The following is a 22,800-nucleotide window of genomic DNA, read 5'->3' as shown; positions in this document are numbered from 1 at the left end:
GTGTCTTTATCTGGTTTTGGAATTAGGATAATGCTGGCCTCATAAAAAGAGCTTAGACTTGTTCCTTCCTTTTGGATTTTTTGGAGTAGTTTGAGGAGTATAGGTGTTAGTTCATCTTTGAATGTTTGGTAAAACTCCCCTGTGAAGCTGTCCGGACCAGGGCTTTTGTTTTGTTTGCTGGGAGGTTTTGATTACTGCTTCAATTTCATAAGTAGTTATTGGCCTATTCAGGTTTCTGATTCTTCCTGATTGAGTTTTGGGAGGTTGTATTTTTCTAGGAATTTGTCCATTTCATTCACGTTGTACAGCTTGTTGGCATATACTTTTTCATAGTATTTTCTTACAATCCTTTGTATTTCTGTGGTGTCAGTAGTTACTTCTATGGCTTTGTTTCTGATTTTATTTATTTGGGTCCTCTCTCTTTGTTTCTTGATGAGTCTGGCTAATGGTTCATCAATCTTGTTTATCCTTTAAAATAACCAGCTCTTAGTTTCATTGATATTTTTGTAATTTTTTTTTTACTCTCTATGTCATTTATTTCTGCTCTAATCTTTATTATTTCCTTCCTTCTACTTTCTCTGGGCTTTTCTCGTTGTTCTCTTTCTAGTTCTTTAACTTGTAGTGTTAAATAGTTTATTATTAATTTTTCTTGTTTTCTGAGGTAGACCTGTAGTGCTATGAACTTTCCTCTCAGGACTGCTTTTGCTGTGTCCCAGAGATTTTGGGTTATTGTCTTTTCATTTTCATTTCTATCTATCCAGAAAATTTTTTATTTCTTTCTTGATCTCATTAGTAACCCATTCATTGTTTAATAACATGTCATAGCAATATGTTTACTGATACATCTCCTAGGATAATGGAAATGAAGGAGAAAATAAACAAATGGGGCTATAAAAATAAAAAATTCCTGCACTGCAAAAGAAACCATAAACAAAACAACAGGAGAGCCCACTGCATGGGAAAACATACTTGCCAATGATACATTTGATAAGGGATTAATCTCCAAATGTATAGGGAACTCATACAACTTAACAAAAGGAAGATAAACAATCCAATTAAAAAATGGGCAAAGGACCTAAATAGACACTTCTCCAAAGTGGACATACAGAAGGCCAAGAAGCATATGAAAAAATGCTAAAAGTCACTAATCATCCAAAAGAAGCAAGTCAAAATGATAATGAGGTACCACCTCACACCTGTCCAAATGGCTATCATCAACAAATCAACAAACAACAAGGGTTGGCAAGGATGTGTAAACTGCTGGTGGGAATGCAGACTGCTGGTGGGAATGCAGATTGGTACAGCCATTAAGGAAAATAGTATGGAGTTTCCTCAAACATTAAAAATTGAACTCTTGCCCTAGCTGGTTTGGCTCAGTGGATAGAGCGTCGGCCTGCGGACTGAAGGGTCCCAGGTTCGATTCCGGTCAAGGGCATGTACCTGGGTTGCGGGCATATCCCCAGTGGGAGATGTGCAGGAGGCAGCTGATCGATGTTTCTCTCTCATCGATGTTTCTAACTCTCTATCTCTCTCCCTTTCTCTCTGTAAAAAATCAATAAAAATATATTTAAAAAAAAAAAAAAAAAAAAAAAAAAAAAAAAATTGAACTCTTGCCCTAGCTGGTTTGGCTCAGTGGATAGAGCGTCGGCCTGCAGACTGAAGGGTCCCAGGTTTGATTCCAGTCAAGGGCATATACCTTGGTTGCAGGCACATCCCCAGTAGGGGTGTGCAGGAGGCAGCTGATCGATGTTCCTCTCTCATGGATGTTTCTAACTCTCTATTCCTCTCCCTTCCTCTCTGTAAAAAATCAATAAAATATATTTTTAAAAATCAATGGTAAAATATCCTCGGGTGAGAATTAACAAAAAAAATCCTCAAAACAAAAACTGGAACTCCCATTTGACCCAGTGGTCCCACTTCTAGGAATGTATCCCAAGAAATCTGAAACACCAATCAGAAAGAATATATGCAACCCTATATTCACACAGTACAATTTACAATAGCTAAGATTTGGAAACAGGCTGAACCGGTTTGGCTCAGTGGATAGAGCTTCGGCGTGCGGACTCAAGGGTCCCGGGTTCGATTCCAGTCAAGGGCATGTACCTTGATTTCGGGCACATCCCCAGTGGGGGATGTGCGGGAGGCAGCTGATCGATCTCTCTCATCAATGTTTCTAACTCTTTGGCCCTCTCCCTTCTTCTCTGTAAAAAATCAATAAAATATATATTAAAATAAAAATATTTGGAAACAGCCTAAGTGCCCATCAGCAGATGAGTGGATTAAAAACTGTGGTACATCTACACAATGGAATTCTACGCAGCTATAAAAAAGAAAGAACTCAAACCATTTGAAAGAGCATGGATGGACCTGGAGAGCATTATGCTAAGTGAAATAAGCCAGTCAGAGAAAGATAAGTATCACATGATCTCACTCATATCTGTATATATAAAAGCCTAAGTGACTGACCTTCTGTACATCTGTCCAACTGACCAACCTGCCAGTACATATGATGCGCACTGGCAATTTAAAAATAAACGTTGACTCGTGCATATGCTATACATATAAAGTTCTCGCTGCTGCCAATCGCAGGGGTGTTTTGATCTGTCATTGTCGATCGTGAATTTGGTTGACACTTCTATTATAGAGAAAGGGCGAATAGCAATATTAAAATACTTCTTCTAATTAATTTCCTTTCAATGTGCATGAATCCGTGCACTGGGCCACTAGTGTGGAACATAATGAAAAATATAAACTGATGAACAAAAATAGATCCAGAGACCTAGAAGCTTCAAACAGACTATCAAACCTCAGAGGGAAGGCAGGGGAGGGTGGGCGGTGGGAAGAGATCAACTGATGAACTTGTATGCATATATTCATAACCAAGGGACACAGACAATAGGGGGGGGGTGAAGGACTGGGTGGGCTGGAGGGTGGGAGGGGGCAGGCTGGGAGAAGTCAACAGGGGGAAAAGGGAACATATGTAATACTTTCAACAAAGATTTTTTAAAAATAGGATGGCGGCATAGGTAAACACCAGAGATTGCTGCCTCACACAACCACTTCAAAAATACAACTAAAAGACGGAACAGACATCACCCAGAACCACAGGAAAGCTGGCTGAGTGGAAATTCTACAACTAGAAGGAAAGAGAATAGCATACCGAGACTCAGAGGAGGTGCGGTGCGGAAGTAAAATACAGAGGTACAGAGGTGCATGCAGAGAGGGTTGGTGGCTTAGGACATGGTTGTCTTTTTCAATCGGTAGGGAGTCTCAAGCTCTGAATTTCAGTTTCGGGCAAGTCTCTGGGGACCCAGACTCATACGGGAGAAACTGGACTGTCTGGCATCGGTTGGAACTCGAGGGCAGCTTTCTCTCGGGGGTGCTTGCAGCGATTGCCGGGACACTGAGAAGCAGGGCCTCTGAGGGCAGGACTGAGAGCAGCCATAACTGCTCGTTCCGCCCTGTTTATCCCCTGGGACCACACCCCACCCAAGCCACGAGGCTTTTGCATATGAAAGGCCTGGCCCTTTCCAATCTGATAATTACCTAACAAACTGCAGCTGGTCCAAGGCCCCAGGGCAACTCGCATTGTGTCACAGCTGGCTCCTGCTGGATAGCCTCAGGCAGAGGATACATTAGCACCTCCTTAGAGATCCAGGAGCCAGTGTGCCCAGTGGTCGGAGTGGAACTATCTAGATTGCAGCTCCTCAGATCCATAAGGGACACACTCAAGGGGCAGACTCAGTGAGCACCAAAGCCCCATTGAAGCAAGTCTTGCCCCAGAGGGGTGTCTCCAGCACAGAAGTTCTCCCACTGCAGACACAGCTGATTCTCACAGCCAATTGGCCTGGAGGTCAATCCCTCCCAGAAGTACCTACAACAATCAAGGCTTAACTACAACAAGACTGTGCACAAAGCCTACAAAGGGGTGCACCAAGAGTGTCTACCTCAGGTAATTGGGGAGGCTGAGCCACTGGGCCCTATAGGACACCTAGCACACAAAGCCACTCTATCGACACAGCGAAGCATAAAAGAATGCGGAGACAAAGAAACAGGACACAAATGACAGAAATGGAGGAAAGCAAACGACTGGATATAGAGTTCAAAACCACACTTTTAAGGTTTTTCAAGAATTTTCTAGAAACCGCTGATAAACTTAATGAGACCCTCAAGAAATCTAATGAGACCCTCGAGGTTGTGATAAAGGACCAACTAGAAATTAAACATAGACTGACTGAAATAAAGAATATTATACAGACCTCCAACAGCAGACTAGAGGATCACAAGAATCAAGTCAAAGATTTGAAATACGAAGAAGCAAAAAACACCCAACTGGAAAAGCAAAATGAAAAAAGAATCCAAAAATATGAAGATAGTGTAAGGAGCCTCTGGGACAGCTTCAAGCGTACCAACATCAGAATTATAGGGGTGCCAGAAGAAGAGAGAGAGCAAGATATTGAAAACCTATTTGAAGAAATAATGACAGAAAACTTCCCCCACCTGGTGAAAGAAATAGACTTACAAGTCCAGGAAGCACAGAGGACCCCAAACAAAAGGAATCCAAAGAGGACCACACCAAGGCACATCATAATTAAAATGCCAAGAACAAAAGACAAAGAGAGAATCTTAAAAGCAGCAAGAGAAAGACAGTCAGTTACCTACAAGGGAGTACCCATATGACTGTCAGCTGATTTCTCAGAAACTTTGCAGGCCAGAAGGGAGTGGCAAAAAATATTCAAAGTGATGAATACCAAGAACCTACAACCAAGATTACTTTACCCAGCAAAGCTATCATTCAGAATTGAAGGTCAGATAAAGAGCTTCACAGATAAGGAAAAGCTAAAGGAGTTCATCACCACCAAACCAGTATTATATGAAATGCTGAAAGGTATCCTTTAAGAAGAGGAAGAAGAAGAAAATGGTAAAGATACAAACTATGAACAACAAATACACATCTATCAACAAGTAAATCTAAAAATCAAGTGAATAAATAATCTGATGAACAGAATAAACTGGTGATTATAATAGAATCAGGGACATAGAAAGGGAATGGACTGACTATTCTTGGGGGGGAAAGGGGTGTGGGGGATGCAGGAAGAGACTGAACAAAAATCGTACACCTATGGATGAGGACAGTGAGGGGGGGTGAGGGCGGAGGGAGGGGGAAACGGGTCGAGGGGAGCTATGGGGGAAAAAGAGAAACAACTGTAATAATCTGAACAATAAAGATTTAATTTTAAAAAAAAGATTTTTAAAAAATAAATAAAAACAATAAACAAAAAAATAAATAAAAATCAATGGGGAAAAAATCCTCAGGTGAGGATTAGCAAAATAAAAAGGGGAAGCATGCTCATGAGCAATGCTTTATAGGAGATGGGGTTTTGCTATTTTTCATAAAGGAATATGTTTATTCTTGGTGGACAAAGGGATTCAGAGGCCAGAGTTGGGGAGGAGGGCATACATACTCCATGGGGCAGGGGAGCGTCCACAGACCCCAGCTGCTCTCTGCCAACCTGGCCTAAGGGGCTACAAAGAGGCCCAGGACTACAAAGGCAAGAGGAAGTGGTCAAGCTGAGGCCACTCGGAAAATCTTTCTACACTGCATTACCCCGTCCTGTGATCTGGCCACAAACCCTGTTTCCTCACTCCTCTGCCTGCTGCGGGGAGATTCCCACGATCGTATTCAGCCCCAGCTCTGTGGCAGGCCTTGCTTCCCAGCCCGCAGGATCTATGTTTCTTCCAGGCCTGGGGCTCAGCTCCTGGGGCAGAGATAACAGAGGGGAAAGAGGTTGCCCCATGGCCAACTAGGAGCAGCCTGACAAAACAGGCTTCGCACCCCAATTGCCCGAGAGAGGCAGGATGGTCAGGTTGGAAGGGCAGAACAGAATAGCAAGGCTTTGTTTGCTCTTTCCTTAGAAACTGCAGCCCAGACAGGGTTCCCAGGCTGCCGACCCACCCTTCCTCTGAAACCAGCCTGAAGGGAGGACTGGCTCAGTTGCTGAGTCAGCTCAGCTGGAGGGAGCAAGTCCTCCCCGCCCCTTTCCCTTCCTGCCTCAGCCCAGCCCACCCTGGGCTTTAGCCCAGGCCCCCTCCACAGCCTGCCTCTAAGAGTCCTGGCCCCACCTAGGCCAGTCCTTCTATCCAGCTGCTATTCAGGGCTGCTTGGTGTGATTGCTTTGGCAGAAGGGGTACCCCACCTTCCAGCCAGGAACCCTGACCCTGTGCCCGGCCTCCTGTGCCTCTCTTGCCAACAGCTGTTTGGCACAGCCTGTGTGTCTCCGTGGAGTTGGACACCACCTCCCTGCCACCCTCACCAGAGGGGATAGGGACCCACGAGAAGCCGGCAGGAGGAAGTCAGGAGTGTCTGGTATGGTGGGCCCATGCATGTGGCAAGGAGCTCACAGATGAGCTCATGGTCCCTTTGTGTTTTTGTGTCCCACATCTGGAGGCAATTACAGATGTTATCCAGTGGGAGTTCTGCAAAACACAGCTGGAACCAGTGGAGGAGCCTGAGGAGGAAAGGCTGCCAGAGGGAAGAGAAGGGGGAGCCTAGGGCTCCCGAGGCTAAGTGCGGTTTCCCCATCACGAGGAAATTGTTTGGCCCTGATTCTGGAATCACAAGATGCTCTCTGAAGCCAAGGGGGAGAGATGGGACTGGAGAACCAGAGACAAAGGGGGAAGGGGTGGAAGAGGCTTCGCAAGCAGGGAAAATTGCCGGGTGGAGGCTGCTGGTCTCGTGCTGCCCTGGGCCTGAGGAATCCAACCCAGTGAGGCTGCCTGGCTACCCAAGGAAATGACTTGATGCTCTCCAGGCCCCAGCTGAGTAAACTCCTGGTCAGGCTGGGGTGAGAGGAGAGCAGAGGGCCCTGTGGCTCCTGAGAGGCCTGCAAATGCACTTTCACTGGCCCTACCCCCTTTGTCCACTGGGCCCGACCCAATGTCCATGGTTCCAAGTTCCTTTATTCGAAAGCAGCACATGTGAATTAGAGCAGCCAGGGGAGAGCCAAGGGGACTCTGCAAGGAGGTTTGGGCAGAACCCAGAGAAACCAGCTCTGAGGAGACTGGACTGGGGCAAGCACTGAGGCGAGGCAGTGCCCTGCCCACCACTACACCCCACGCGTTTGGAGTGGGGAGCCATGGACTCCCTTGTCATCACCTCTCTTCTCCAGGGCTCTGGCCACCAGCTGGGCCCATGCCTCCAAGGCTGCCAGCCAGGCAGTGGGTCAGCAGGATGAGAAGGGAAGATCTAAGTGGAGCTGAGCGCTGTAGAGGAGAGAGCAGAGTGCCCCCGGCATGCGCGCGCGCGCGCGCGCGCGCGCGCGCACACACACACACACACACTTTCACAGTCTCTCCCCAAGGGCCCCTTCCCCCCACAATCTGATGGACTTCCCAGTCCTCTCCCCTCCGTATCCCCATTTCCCTTTCCAGCTAAGTGGAGGTGGTAAACCAACAGAGACCTTCACAACACCCAGTTGGCACAAGCACTAACACCGCCTCCATTTTACAGCTGCCATAACTGAGGCCCAGGTAAGACTTGCTTGAGGTCACAGCTCATTAGTCCAAAATTAAAACTCAGGTCAGTCTGATTTTTTCCCTGTACAGGCAGATTCTGACCATGTCTCTTGAGTGTCCCTTCCTGTATGGACCCCATTTAGCCGGGTATCTACATGGTAGGGGATCACGTGCTTGCCCACTGGGCCCTGAGGTGCTTCACATCAGCATAGGGATTGGGGGGGGGGGGGGGAAGGACTCTTCCTCAGGAACCTACTTTGCCAGCAGAGCAGTCACCTCCCTTCTTGGGGGCAAGAACAGGCATTAGTGGGGGAAGAAAGGAGGCAGCAGGACTCAGAAGCCAAAGGCTCTAAGTCAGCCGTGGGCAAACTACGGCCAGCAGGCCAGATCCGGCCATTTGAAATGAATAAAACTAAAAAAAAAAAAAAGACCATACCCTTTTATGTAATGATGTTTACTTTGAATTTATATTAGTTCACACAAACACTCCATCCATGCTTTTGTTCCGGCCCTCCGGTCCAGTTTAAGAACCCATTGTGGCCCTCCAGTCAAAAAGTTTGCCCACCCCTGCTCTAAGTAGAACAATGGCAGCAGGTAGGGGAGGGATGGGGGTGCTAAATGGCTATGGCAAGGACTTAGGAGGGAGAGGGAGGCCTTCAAGGGCAGTTCCCATTCCCCCAAACCCCAAGAAAACCCCAGTCAAGGATGCTCCATTGTCCTAAAGTCCCTGTTCCCCCCTTCTTATCTGCCCCCCAAATCTGAATTCACCTCTTTAGAAGATCAATTCCTGCACACCCAGCCTTGGGGTTTCTGCATTCCTCCCTCAGTCAGAGACAGGGGAGACCCAGAGACAAGGGGGAGACCTAGAGGCAGCCTGCAAGGAGGCTGGCAGAGGAGGCCTGAAAGGGAGGCAGGCCTGACTGACTGGCCAGAAGCCACCTTCCAGATGAGCTCACACACATACTTTCCACCCTGGCCCAGGGCCGATGGCTGAGCGCCTTCCAGGCCAGCCTTCCCAGTCAGGCCCAACCCCCTCTGGCCTCCCCTGTCCCTCACCAGTCCTGGCCCCAGGGGTTCCACAACAGGCTGGGGCACCCCAGACCAGAGCTGTCACCACATTGTAGGAGAGAAGCTTCTTCTGCTTCCATGATGAGGCCAGCTAACTCACCCCCGCCCGACTCCCCCCCCCCCCCCCCCCCTCCAATCCCTTATTCCTCCAAGGGGGCCCTCTGGGGCTTAGAGGAGGAAATTACCTTCCTGTCTCTAAAGACCCACACCTGGGTAAGGAGGGGCCGTAGAGGGGACAGAAGAGGTGTCAACACTATAGAGAACTGGCAGAAGGAGTTCCTTTTAAGTATCTGAAGTAGCTATTGACTCAGGGATCAGGCCAGATCTGGAAGCTGCCTCACCATGGGTCACATCCTGCTCACTCACTTGATTTCCCGATAGGGGCACTTCCCTGGTCTGGGGCAAGATGGGGTCATGGGGTCTGGGTGAGACAAGGCCTGGCTGACCACAAAGCACAGATGCAGAGGGCGGGTGATGGGACACCAGAGCCTCTGAAGGCCTAAGGCAGTGGTCGGCAAACTCATTAGTCAACAGAGCCAAATATCAACAGTACGACGATTGAAATTTCTTTTGAGAGCCAAATTTTTTAAACTTAAACTATATAGGTAGGTACATTGTTATTAACTTAATCAGGGTACTCCTAAGGCTTAGGAAGAGCCACACTCAATGGGGCCAAAGAGCCGCATGTGGCTCGAGAGACGCAGTTTGCCGACCACAGGCCTAAGTGATTCTCTCCCCCCCCCCCACCTCTCTCTCTCTCCCTCCCTCTCTCTCTCTCTCTCTCTCTCTCACACACACGCAACAGGCTCCAACTCATTTTGATCCCGCCTGCGGTCAAAGACATCACCCTTTGTACAGCTTCCAGAGACATGTAGCACCAGGCCAGAGAGCAGGATCAATTTCCAAAAATGCTCTCCTTAGCCACTCAGTGCCTGGCTCTGTGCTAGGAGCGTGGCTGCCCTGACCATAGTCTTGGATCCAATAATATCTTCTGAGGTTCTGTGAGTTCGTATATTCAGACATGACAATTTGTCTCACTTTGGATTCCAAAAATACGGCCACTGCAAGTGATGACACACCCGGCCGTTGCCCTCAAGGCCCTAACAGTATCTTTCTGTCAAGGAATGACTACAATTTATAGTAATACTGACCTCATCACAGCCACTAGACAAACATGTACTGTCCTTCCTTACTTTTCTTTTTTAAATATATTTTTATTGATCTTTAGAGAGAGGAACGGAGAGGGATACAAAGATAGAAACATCGATGAGAGAGAAGTCATCGGTTGGCTACCTCCTGCATGGCCCCCCACACTGAGGATTGAGCCTGCAACCCAGGCCTGTGCCCTGACTGGAAATCAACCAGCTCTTGTTTCCTGGGTCAACACTCAACTGTTGAGCCACACCAGCCGGGCTGTCCTTACTTTTCTCTTTTTCTTTCTTTTTTTAATATATTTTTATTGATTTCAGAGAGGGATGGAGAGGGAGAGAGAGATAGAAACATCAATGATGAGAGAGAATCATTGATCTGCTGCCTCCTGCACACCCTCCCCTGGGGATCAAGCTCGCAACCCCAAGCATATGCCCTTGACCTGAATCGAACCTGGGACCCTTCAGTCCGCAGGCCGATGCTCTATCCAGTGAGCCAGACCGGCCAGGACTGTCCTTACTTTCCTTACAGAAGAGTAGGATGGTGTTAGGCAGACAGAAGCCCCGTAATTTAATGAAAATGTGCTGACTTGAATTGCCAATAAGAGCTCTGACATACAGAAGTAAACAGTGGTACTTGTGAATATGTAAGTATTGTATACATATGCACATAATATTATGCATAATAACTAGTGAATACATAAGTTAAAAAACAATTGAGCTGTAAGTTAAACTTATTTCATTTCTGTAAACCCTATTTCTGCAATGTTGCTATATTTCACCTCAATCTTTAAAAGGTTAAAAAACTAAAGGAAAACGCCCTGGCCAGTGTGGCTCAGTTGGCTGGGCATCGTCCTGTACACGGAAAGGTTGCTGGTTCACATGCCTGAGTTGTGGTCCCTGGTGGCAGGTGTGCAGGAGGCAGCCAATCCATGTTCTACTCTCACATCGATGTTTCTCTCTTTCACTCCCTCTCTGTTCCTCTCTCTCCAAAAATCTTTTTAAAAAATAAAATATTTTTAAAAGAAAAATATTTTGAGGTAAAGAGATTCATAACTCCAGAACCACTACTTTGACCCTCTAAGGCTCCTCCTTATGTGCTGACCCTCCCCACCAGCCTTCCCTTCGGCTGGGAGTGGTCAGCGCTGTGTTGTGTTAGCCTCCCTAGCTCTTCTGAAAATATCAATTCTTCCGATTGCACACCAAGTTCAGCCCGTCCCAGCAGCAGGGTCTCTGCTACACCCCTGTAAGCTCCATTCTATTCCCCAGTCTCTCCTCCACTCTACTGGCCGGCATGTAAGCTCTGGGTGGAGGAAAGCTGGAGAAGGCGCCCAGAAACCCAGCCCTTTCTGGCAGGAGGCGCACCCTCTCTGCAGCAGAGAACCGCTGGGCAAGTTTTGCAAGGTGGTAGCTCCCCCTTGTGATGGGTAATGGTACTGCAAGCCAAGCCTGAAGAAAGACACAGAGGCAAAGCCAACCTCCCCCTCCCACCCCAGGACCACAGGTACCACCACCTATCCCTTCCCCCTTTCCACTTTCGGTGTATCCCCCCAGACACCTGTATTTAAAGGTAGGGGGGCCAAAACCAGTTTGGCTCAGTGGATACTGAAGGGTCCCAGGTTCGATTCCGGTCAAGGGCATGTACCTGGGTTGCGGGCACATCCCCAGTAGGAGGTGTGCAGGAGGCAGCTGATCGATGCTTCTCTCTCATCGATGTTTCTAACTCTCTATCTCTCTCCCTTCCTCTCTGTAAAAAATCAATAAAATATATTTTAAAAAATGCCTGTAGGTATTCTATGAAGATGGGATTAAAAGATTCTCCAATAATAACATCTATATTATTGCTCCGTGCTAAAAGTTTCATTTGTTAAATGTAAACATTTAAAATATACCAAGTATTTTCAAAACCACCTTAGTATTAATTTTGTAATATACCAGGGGCTCCAACAATGGACATGACTGAGGTGGCTCTCAACCCTCCAAGGGGTGTCCCCAGCCTCACATCTCATTCTCTTCCAAAGCACAAGGCAACCATATGGTAGAGTCTTCAACTCCCCCATTCCCTTCAAGCATAGAGGTTTCCCCATCTTGAAAAGCTCTCTCCTGGATACTGCTGCAGTCTTGAATGATTTCCCCAATTTCCCCCTTTTCTCTCAAGCCAAGGATATTCAAAAGCTGTCTGCATTCCTTTTCCAGTCAGCTCTTTTTAATCCAATCAACATCTGTATCCCAACCCAGGATATTCAGAAATTTACTGAAACTGCTCCTTAAAAGGCCTTCCTGACCCTTTTTCTTCCCACCCCAGGACTTTTCCTTTCTTTTTTTCCCCAGCATCAATTTATTTTTCCTAGAATTTGGATACAATAGCTGCAGCAGGACAGTGCTCAATACTATTCAAACCTCACTTTAGGTTCTTAAACTACCTCAGCATTTGTAAATGTGAATTCACATTCCAGTAAAACTGGGAAACCAAAATTCGACATACCAACAAATTTACTCAATATTGATGTAACTACAAAATTTTATATGTTAACACGTCACCTTTACAGATTTGGGCCTTTAGAAACTAGCTTACAACACAAAGTTATTCTTTGCTTACCTGTCCTAACCTATTTAGTGTTACGCCAACAGACTCCCTTTCCCATAGCTTTTATCATGAAGAGACAGGTGATTCCTCCCTTTAAGTAGGAAAAAAAACCGCACACACTCACAAAAAAGTTCCCACCCAGAAAGAAAATGTTAACAGAACTATCCAATTGTAAAGTATCAGCAGATATAACACTGGAAATAGGTCATGGGCAACTCTGAAGTCTTTTACCTAAGTAGTATAACAGAAAGTTACAGTGTCGACCAAAAGAACACACAGGTTTCTCATTAAACTTTGTTATTTTAATGGGTCTCAAAATTCTGTGACAGATTTTTGGTCATGTTGTTTCCATTAAAAAGTACTGATTTTAAAAACTAATAACTTAAAAAGTGCCACACACACAAAAGAACCAAATGGTCCACAAAACATCCTCCTTTCCTTCTGAAGGTTTTGCGATGCATTGTAATCATGAACCAGTCCTTTACTATTAAACTTAAATGGCCAATTGAGACACAGTTCTGAGACCGTTCTTCCACCACTGATTAAGATGGGGGTGGCAGGTGTTGGGAATAATATTCATTTAGCTTTCTGGGCAGACCTGGTGACTTTGCCATCTCCAGCTGCCTTCTTGTCCACGGCTTTGATGACACCCACAGCAACTGTTTGTTTGTCTCATGTCATGAACAGCGAAATGGCCCAGAGGAGGGTAGTCAGAGAAGCTCTCAACACACATGGGCTTGCCCGAAATCATATCGACAATAGCAGCATCACTAGATTTCAAAAACTTAGGGCCATCTTCCAGCTTTTTCCCAGAACGACGATCAATCTCCTTCAGCTCAGCAAATCTACCAGCAATGTGAGCTGTGTGACCATCCAGCACAGGTGCATATCCAGCACTGATCTGGCCTGGGTGGTTCAGAATAATCACCTGAGCTGTGAAGCCAGCTGCTTCCATTGGTGGATCATTTTTGCTGTCACCAGCCACACTGCCATGGCGAACATCTTTAACAGACACGGTCTTGACATTGAAGCCCACACTGTCCCCAGGAAGAGCTTCACTCAAAGCTTCATGGTGCATTAACAGACTTTATTTCAGTTGTAACATTGACTGGAGCAAAGGTGACCACCATGCCGGGCTTGAGAACACCCGTCTCCACTCGGCCCACAGGGACAGTCCCAATGCCAACAATTTTGTAGACATCCTGGAGGGGCAGACGCAGGGGCTTGTCAGTTGGACGAGGTGGTGGCAGGATGCAATCCAGAGCTTCAAGCAGTATGGTTCCACTGGCATTGCCATCTTTACGGGTGACCTTCCATCCCTTGAACCAAGGCATATTAGCACTTGGCTCCGGCATGTTGTCACCATTCCAACCAGAAATTGGCACAAATGCTACTGTGTCAGGGTTGTAGCCAATTTTCTTAATGTAGGTGCTGACTTCTTTCACAATTTCCTCGTATCTTTTCTGGCTGTAGCGTGGCTCAGTGGAATCCATTTTGCTAACACCAACAATCAGCTGTTTCACACCCAGTGTGTAGGCCAGAAGGAGATACCTGTCCATTCTTGGGGATACCTGCTTCAAATTCACCAACACCAGCAGCAACAATCAGGACAGCACAATCAGCCTGAGATGTGCCTGTAATCATGTTTTTTATGAAGTCTCTGTGCCCTGGGGCATCAGTAATGGTCACACAATACTTGCTGGTCTCGAATTTCCACAGGGAGATGTCAGTGGTGATACCTCACTCCCGTTCAGCTTTCAGTTTATCCAAGACCCAGGCATACTTGAAGGAGCCCTTCCCCATCTCAGCAGCCTCCTTCTCAAATTTCTCGATGGTTCTTTTGTTGACCCCACCACATTTGTAGATCAGGTGGCCAGTAGTGGTAGACTTGCCGGAATCTACATGTCCAATGACAAAGATGTTGATGTGAGTCTTTTCCTTTACCATCTTGGGTTTGAGTTAATGGTGGTTTTCATGATACTTGTGTTCTGGCGGCAAATCCATTGCGAAAAAGCCCCAGGCCTTTTTCTTCCTTTCACTTTCTTTATTTTTTATATAAAATTTGAAATTTTAATGGAAAAAGATAATAAATTTGAAAAGACATAGATTATGTTTGTAAACTGAAGAGCAAACATCTAAAAGAAAACAAGAAGGGAGGCTACAAATTGATAAGAAAAACATAACCCAGAAGGAGAATGCCTAAAGGATATTAGTTACTAGGCAAGTCACATGGCTAATAAATATAGGATGATCAACCCCACTGTAGTCTGGGATATGGGAATTAAAGAAAACAATCATAATTTGTTTATTTAGAGTATCAAAGAATATGAAGGCAGTAATAGCCAATGCTGGTGAGAATAATAGGAAAGTAATACTTTCAAACTTACAGGAATGTGACCTGCTGTAATATTTTTTGAAAGAGTTACCTGCACCATTTTTTATAATGAAAACTGTATCCTCCAGCCCTGGGAGGGGGCTCAGTTGGTTGGAGCATTGTCCCATGCAAAATGTTGTGGGTTCTCTTCCCAGTTAGGGCACTTACCTAATTGTGAATAGTCAACCCGATGTTTCTATCTCTCTCTATGCCCTTCCTTTCTCTCTAAAAATCAATAAAAACATATCCTTGGGTGGAGGACTGAAAACAACAGCCCTAGCCGGTTTGGCTCAGTGGATAGAGTGTTGGCCTGAATACTGAAGAGTCCCAGGCTGGACTCCGATTCCGGTCAAGGGCACATTCCTGGGTTTCAGACTTGATCCCCAGTAGGGGGCGTGCAGGAGACAGCCGATCAATGATTCTCACTCATCATTGATGTTTCTATCTCTCTCTCCCTCTCCCTTCCTCTCTGAAATCAATAAAAATATATTTTTTTAAAGAAAGAACTATGGGCTGTAAAAACCAGTGTGGATTGGGGTCAGTGACACAGAGGATGCTAGAGACCCAGCTGTTCCTCTTAACACATTGTATGCGGGAAACGTATTTATACGTTTTACTTATACGTTTTACATTGACTGGTAGTAGAGCACGGGACACGTATTAATACGTTTTTTATAGACTAGCGGTAGAATGCGGGTAACGTATAAATACGTAAACTAAAGTTATCGTAATTTTACTTAACATTGCCATTTGTGCAAAAAATTAGCAAAAATGGTCCACGCCTCCTGTTAGCGCGCTATAAAAACTACCGCAAACAATGTGTTAAAAAGCCGACACCACAAACTGAACTTACAAGGTCCTACTTCCTCTGAGCTCTAGCACCAGGGCGAGGCTCTGGGGAACACAGACACATAGGAGGAGAAACTAGATAGTCTGGCATTGGGGCAGGAATTCAGGGGCAGCTTTCTCCCAGACAGAAGTGCTCAAAGGGATGGATCATTGTTCCTATGCTCGGACCTCCCCGGTCACAGGGCTGACTGGCAGCCATTTCTGTTTGCTCTGCCCTGGTTATTCCCTAAGACCCCACCTCACCCAATTTACAACACCACCCAAGCTGTGTGCAGCAGCTTTTGCATATGAATGGCCTGTCCTTGCTCAGGCTAAAATCTCTCAAACAAGCTTTAGCTGGGTCAGGGAGCCCCAAACCTATCAATAAAAGGCCCAAGACCCGGCACCAGCACCAGCCTGCCTTGCTTCATAGCTGGGCCTCATCTGGGTACTTTCAAACTTTATACAAAGAGGAGGAATCTGCAGGTCTCTCTGTAGCTCCTGCTAGGTGGCCCCAGGCAGTAGCTGACTTTGCACCTCTCTGGAGACCCAAGAGCCAGTGTACCCAGTGGTCAGTGTCAGACAAGACCAGATTACAATTCTACCTATCCACAAGTGACACACTCAAGGGGCAGACTCAGTGAGCACTAAAGCCCCACTGAAGCAAGTCCTGCTCCATAAAGGTGTCTCCTGCACAGCAGCTCTCCCACTGTACTTGCAGCTGGTCCTCACAGCCAATTGGCCTAGGGCTCAATTTCTCCCAGTGACACCAACAGCGATCAAGTCTCAACTACAAGACTGTGCACACAGTCCACACAGGGGCGCACATAGAGCTCCCAACTCAGGTGACTGGGGAGGCTAAACCACTGGGCCCTATAGAACACCCACTACACAAGGCCACTCTACCAACTCAAGGAGACATAGCAGCTCTACCCAGCATATAGAAACAAACACAGGGAAGCAGCCAAAATGCAGAGACAAAGAAACATGCTACAAATGAAATAAATGGAAGAAAGCAAACTACTGGATATAGAGTTCAAAACCACAGTTATAAGGTTAGTCAAGAATCTTCTAAAAAAAAAAAAGAATCTTCTAGAAACCTCCAAAAAAACGGAAAAGGACCAAGAAATTATGCATACACTGACTGAAATAAAGAATATCATACAGGGATTCAACAGTATATTAGAGGAGTCTCAGAATCAAATCAACGATTTGAAATACGAGGAAGCAAAAACTACCCAACCAGAAGAGCAAAAAGAAAAAAGAATCCAAAAATATGAAGATAGTGTAAGGAGCCTCTGGGACAACTTCAAGCATACAAACATTCACATTATGGGGGTGCCAGAGTAGAGAAAGAGAGCAAGATATTGAAAACCTATTTGGCCCTAACCGGTTTGGCTCAGTGGATAGAGCATCAGCCTGCAGACTCAAGGGTCCCAGGTTCGACTCCGGTCAAGGGCATGTACCTTGGTTGCGGGCACATCTCCAGTAGGGGGTGTGCAGGAGGCAGCTGATCGATGTTTCTCTCTCATCGATTTTTCTAACTCTCTATCCCTCTCCCTTCCTCTCTGTAAAAAATCAATAAAATATATTAAAAAAAATATGTGAACAACAAAATGGCAACAATTACATACCTATCAACAACTGAATCTAGCCGGAACCGGTTTGGCTCAGTGGATAGAGCGTCGGCCTGCGGACTGAAGGGTCCCGGGTTCGATTCCGGTCAAGGGCATGTACCTGGGTTGCGGGCACATCCCCAGTGGGAGATGTGCAGGGGGCAGCTGATTGATGTTTCTCTCTCATCGATGTTTCTAACTCTCTATCTCTCTCCCTTCCTCTCTGTAAAAAATCAATAAAATATATTTAAAAAAAAAAAACAAAAAAAACAACTGAATCTAAAAATCAAAATAAAAGAATAAGAAATCTAATGAACAGAATAAACTGGTGAATAACATAGAATCAGAGGCATGGAAATGGAACAGACTGATGATTCTCAGCTGGAAGGGGGTGGGGGGAGGGGGGAAGAGATTAAACAAAGATTTTATATGCATATATGCATTACCTATGGACACTGACAATAGGGAGGCGAAGGCCTGGGGCAGGGAGGAAACTGGGTGGAGGGGGCATTGGGGGTAAAAAAGAGGAACATCTGTAATAATCTCAACAATAAAGATTTAAAAAAAAAGAATTTGGAGGGACAGTGTTCAAAGGACAGTGCAATATCAATTCAGTATCTGGCATCATTGGTTTTCATAGCTTCGTGCATGTTAAACCTGGTGTGTGTTTTTTAACTGATTTTGAGTAGAGGGACACATCGATTTGTTGTTCCACTTATTTATGCATTTATTGTTCATTCTTTTTTTATATCCTATTAAGAGTTTATTAAGAAATTTTGTTTCACAGGCCATACAGAAATAAAAGGACTATGGACGGGCTTTCAGGAAACAAGCATGGAGCTGAGGAGGGTCAAGATAGGGCCTTGGTGGGTGCATTCCTAATGGAGGGGGCCGCATTCCTGGAAGGGACATGCCCACTAGAGTTCCTCATCCGGGGGGATCCCTATTGGTGGACCCATGGGAGGCCTCATACCAGGAGGTGGGCCCATCATGCCTGGAGGGGGTGCCCCTTGGCCCATAGGTGGGGGCCCATAGGTGGGTACTGGATTGGGGCCCCTGCAATACTAGCTGTGGCAGCAGCTGCAGCACCTGCAACAGTGCCTCTTGCTTGTGGGGTCATCACCTGTTGAGATGGTCCACCAACCCCATGAACTGGCCCAGCAAGTCCTGCAGGGGCCTGGGGCATGGAAACACCAGCTGGGATTCCTCTGCCAGCAGCCCTGCCGATCAGGGCCTCCAGCAGCTCCAGCAAGTGGCACTCAGGGCAATGCCAGTATCTTTGGGAGGAGGTCCCTCTACTGTCATTGAGACTAGGTTCTCCTCTTGAAGTAGCACCAGCCTGAGGACTCACTTCTGTTCTCTTTCAGCTTGTTTTGAGTTTTTTGGCTTGATCTTCCTGAATTCATCACAATCACATAGGATCAAATTCATATGCTTGTCGAAAGCCTTGAAGGTGACAATGAAGATACGACCATCTTGCAGGATGCACCTCATCCTGTAGTCGATGTGCTGAAGCATCTTGCTGCTCTTGCCCACAGTCATGGTGGTGGTCTGATGGCTCTGATTCCCGCTGGATTCACCTGTGCGGAGGCCTGACCCTCCGGTAGCCTGCTTCCCGCCACGACTACCAGCATTGGTTGATTCTTGTATGTGCCTTGACTAGGGATGGGATCAAATCCACAACCTTGGCACATCAGGATGCTGCTCCAACCAACTGAGCCACCTGACCAGGGCCTAAACCTGGTATTTTTATTGATATAGTTGGTTTTTTCTTAAAGAGCCTACCCGGTGTGGCTCAGTGGTTGAGCATTGACCCATGAACCAAAATGTCACTGGTTTGATTCCTGGCTGGGGCACATGCCTGGGGTTTCAAACTCAATCCCCAATAAGGGGCATGCAGGAGGCAGTTGATGAATGTTTCTATTTCACTATCCCTCTCCCTTCCTCCTCTCTAAAAGAATCAACAAAACATATTTTTTTAAAGTACTTTGGGGAGACAAACATTCAGACCATAGAACCTTGGCTCCTGCACTAAGTATGATAGTGTTACATGCAATAAACATCAATTATTCAAGAAAAATTATCTTATATATAATAATATTACATGCAATAAACATTAATATTTCAAGAATAAAAGGATTTTAAGTATAATAATATTATCAAAACTGTACTCACATCGTATGATACCACAAAAGTTGTAGGAAATATTAAAATTCTGCAAATAACAGGATTACTTCTATGATATTCTAGAACATCCCCCCCCCCGTTCTATTATTTAAAATATATTTTATTGATTTTTTTTACAGAGAGGAAGGGAGAAGAATAGAGAGTTAGAAACATTGATGAGAAAGAAACATTGATCAGCTGCCTCCTGCACACCCCCTACTGGGGATGTGCTGGCAACCAAGGTACATGCCCTTGACTGGAATCGAACCTGGGAACCTTCAATCCGAAGGTCTATGCTCTATCCACTGAGCCAAACCAGTTAGGGCTCTCTGGCTCTATTTTTGTTCATCAGTTTACATTGTTCATTATATTCCACAAATGAGTGAGCTTGTATGATATTTATCTTTCTCCAATTGACTTATTTTGCTTAGCATGAGGCTTTTAAGGTCTATTTTGTTGGATATGAGTATTGCTACTCCAGCTTTTTTTCTTTTCCATTTGCATGGAAAAAAATTTTTTCCCATCCCTTCACTTTCATCCTCTGTGGGTCTTTTGTTTTGAGGTGGAGCTCTTGTATATAATTGGGTCATGTTTTTGTATCCATTCAGCTACCCTACACCTTTTGATTGGAACATTTAATATATTTACATTTAGGGTTATTATTGAGAAGTACTTATTTATAGCCATTTTAATTCTGTTTGGCTAGGTTTTTCTCTCTCTGTTTCGTCTTCTCAGCAATCCCTTACAGCAATCCCTTTATCATTTCTTGTAATGCGGGCTTGGTGGTAATGAACTTCTTTAGTCTTTTTTTTTTGTCTGGGAAGCTCTTTATTTGACTGTCTATTTTGAATGATAGCCTTGCTAGATATAGTAATCTTGGTCTCAGATCCTTGCTTTCCATTACCTTGAGTACTTCATGCCATTCCCTTCTGGCCTGTAGAGTTTCTGATGAGAAATCAGGTGTCAGCCTTATGGGGACTCCTTTGTAGGTAACAGTTTTCTTTTCTCTTGCTGCCTTTAAGATTCTCTGTCTTTAATTTTTGGCATTTTAACTATGATGTGTCTGGGCAAGGGTCTGTTTAGGGTTCTTCTTGTTTGGGGTTCTCTGTGCCTCATGAACTTGTGTGACTTTTTCTTTTACCAGGTTTGGGAAGTTTTCTACCATATTTCTTCAAACACCTTCTCTGTTCCTTTTTCCCTTTCTGCCTCTTCTGGAACACCTACTATTCTAATATTGTTACATTTCACATTGTCCCACGGCTCCCTTAAGCTTTCTTCTGTTTCTTAATTGTTTTTTCATTTTGGTTCTCTAATTGAGTGATATTTTCAACTCTGTCTTCTAATTCACTGATTTGATCCTCAGCTTCCCCTAATCTGCTGTGTATTCCTTCCAATGTGTTCTTTATTTGTGTTATGTCACTCTTTATCTCAGACTGTTCTTTTTTCATAGTTACTATATCTTTTTTCCTACTGCTGAGTATTTTTAACATCATTACTCTGAACTCTGTTTCAGATAAATTTCTTATCTCTGCTTCATTTCTCTCTTCTTCTGGAGAATTCACTAGTTCTTTCATTTGGGGGTTGTTTCTTTGTTTCCCCAGTTTGGTTGTCTGTTTGGGTTTGTGACTGTATTAGGTAGATCCTCTACACCTCTCAATCTCTAGTGCAGAACAGTGTTAAAGGCTGTTTCTGACTAATTGGATCAGGCAAAGACTCAAAGCCTCCAGAGATGGCCTCTGTCTACAGATTAATAGGATTCCAACTTGAATTGCCCCCAGGCAATCGTCCTCAGGTATGGAGAGAGTTTTTCAACAGGATGGTGCAGTTGCTTCTGCCTGGAGGCTAATTGTTACTTTTAATTTCTTAAGTCAGTGGTTGCCAAACTGCGGCTCACGAGCCACATGCGGCTCTTTGGCCCCTTGAGTGTGGCTCTTCCACAAAATACCACGTGCAGGTGCACATGTACAGTGCGATTGAAACTTAGTAGCCCATGCTCCACAGGGAATTTTTGTGTGTTGGCCCTTTAAGAGGGTGCCTGAACTTCCAGCTGCCACCCCTGGCAAACAGCACCCCACTGCTTTTCACAGCTAGATGTTATGATGGTATCCTCCTCAGTTTGGTGCTCTCTGCTGGGGAGTCCAGCTTCGGGATTAGGTCCCAGGGTTCTCAGTGGCACCCCTCCCCCCAAGCTGAGATATCTCTCCAGGACTTCAGTTGCCGTCTGTGGGTGCTCGGCCAGCCCTTTCACACCTCCGCTCCTCCTACCAGTCTCTATGCGTTCTCCACCTTTGGTCCTTGGGTATCAGGGTTCTCTCCTGTGAGTTTTCCGTTATTTAGGAAGCCTTTCCATATTTCAGTTGTAATTCCAGCTTGTTCCTGGGAGCATGTCCATGCATCCTCCTCCTACTCTGCTGCCATTTTTTTTTAATTCACTCTTAAAAATGTCTAGCACCGTGTCTTGCACTTGTAAGTTAGTCTAGTAAATATTTATAGAATGAAAGTTTGTTCTACCCTGGTGCAGTTTCTTGATGATGGTGGTGGCGGTAATGATGATGATTGCTCTTAACAGCATAGATCTTGATTTTATTTTCTGAAAGTTTCTGTTTATTCAGCACCTCAGACCATGGGCTCTCTTCCTTCTTCCCCTGCCCCCAACAACTCTTCCAGTCTCACCACCATCTGTCCTGCTTCCTTTCCACATTTTTCAACCACCCACATACTGGCTCCCATGGGTATTCCCCATGGCTCTCTGGCTTTTTGCTTATTTTTTTAATCTTCACCCCAGGATATTTTTTTAATATGTTTTATTTATTTATTTTTAGAGGAAGGAAGGGCAAGGGATAGAGAGACAGAAACACTGATGAGAGAGGAACATCATCGATAGATCAGCTGCCTCCTGCACGCCCCCCTCCCCACCCCCCATCCCTAACTGGGGATCAAGCCTGAAACCCAGGCCTGTGTCCTGACCCGCGACCTTTTGGTTCCTGGGTTGACACTCAGCCTCTGAGCCACACCAGCCGGGCCACCCCAGGATATTTTTCCATTGATTTATAGAAAGAAAGGAAGGGAGAGAGGAGGGGAAGAGAGAGAGACAGACAAAGATCCATTAGTTGCCTCCCTTACAAGCCCTGACCCTGACGGGGATGGAGCCTGCAACCAAAGTATGTGCCCTTGACTGGGAACAGGACCCGTGACCTTTAGGTCTATGGGCCGACAGTCTAACCACTGAGCAAAACGAGCTAGTGCTGGCTTTTTAATTTAGGCATCTGACCTCTCTTTCTTTTTATTTTATTGACCTCTCTTTCCAACTAGACTGAAATCTCCTTGAAGCTAAAGTGAAGTCTTTAAGAGTTCCAGGCATATGCCAAGTATCCAGCATAGAGAACACAGGCAAGCTATCTACTAAAAGCTCCATAATCACTTTTAGGACTAAATAATTTAAATTTCCCCAACCTCTTTGCCCTTCTTCCCTTTGCTCAACATCCTGCTCCCACATTC

General features: G+C 45.5%; 3 pseudogenes; 1 reads left to right on the top strand and 2 right to left on the bottom strand.

Moving 5' to 3' along the window:
* Positions 1–12,462: 12,462 nt before the first annotated feature.
* LOC118679331 lies at positions 12,463–14,351 on the bottom strand (annotated as a pseudogene).
* Positions 14,352–17,664: 3,313 nt separating this feature from the next.
* Positions 17,665–17,816, top strand: LOC118661838 (annotated as a pseudogene).
* Positions 17,712–18,725, bottom strand: LOC118679351 (annotated as a pseudogene).
* Positions 18,726–22,800: the final 4,075 nt, after the last annotated feature.

The sequence above is a fragment of the Myotis myotis genome, unplaced genomic scaffold (genome assembly GCF_014108235.1).
Source record: "Myotis myotis isolate mMyoMyo1 unplaced genomic scaffold, mMyoMyo1.p scaffold_m19_p_1, whole genome shotgun sequence".
Taxonomy (NCBI): Eukaryota; Metazoa; Chordata; class Mammalia; order Chiroptera; family Vespertilionidae; genus Myotis; species Myotis myotis.
Note: the sequence above shows the minus strand (reverse complement) of the source record. Positions and strands in the feature narration are given on the sequence as shown.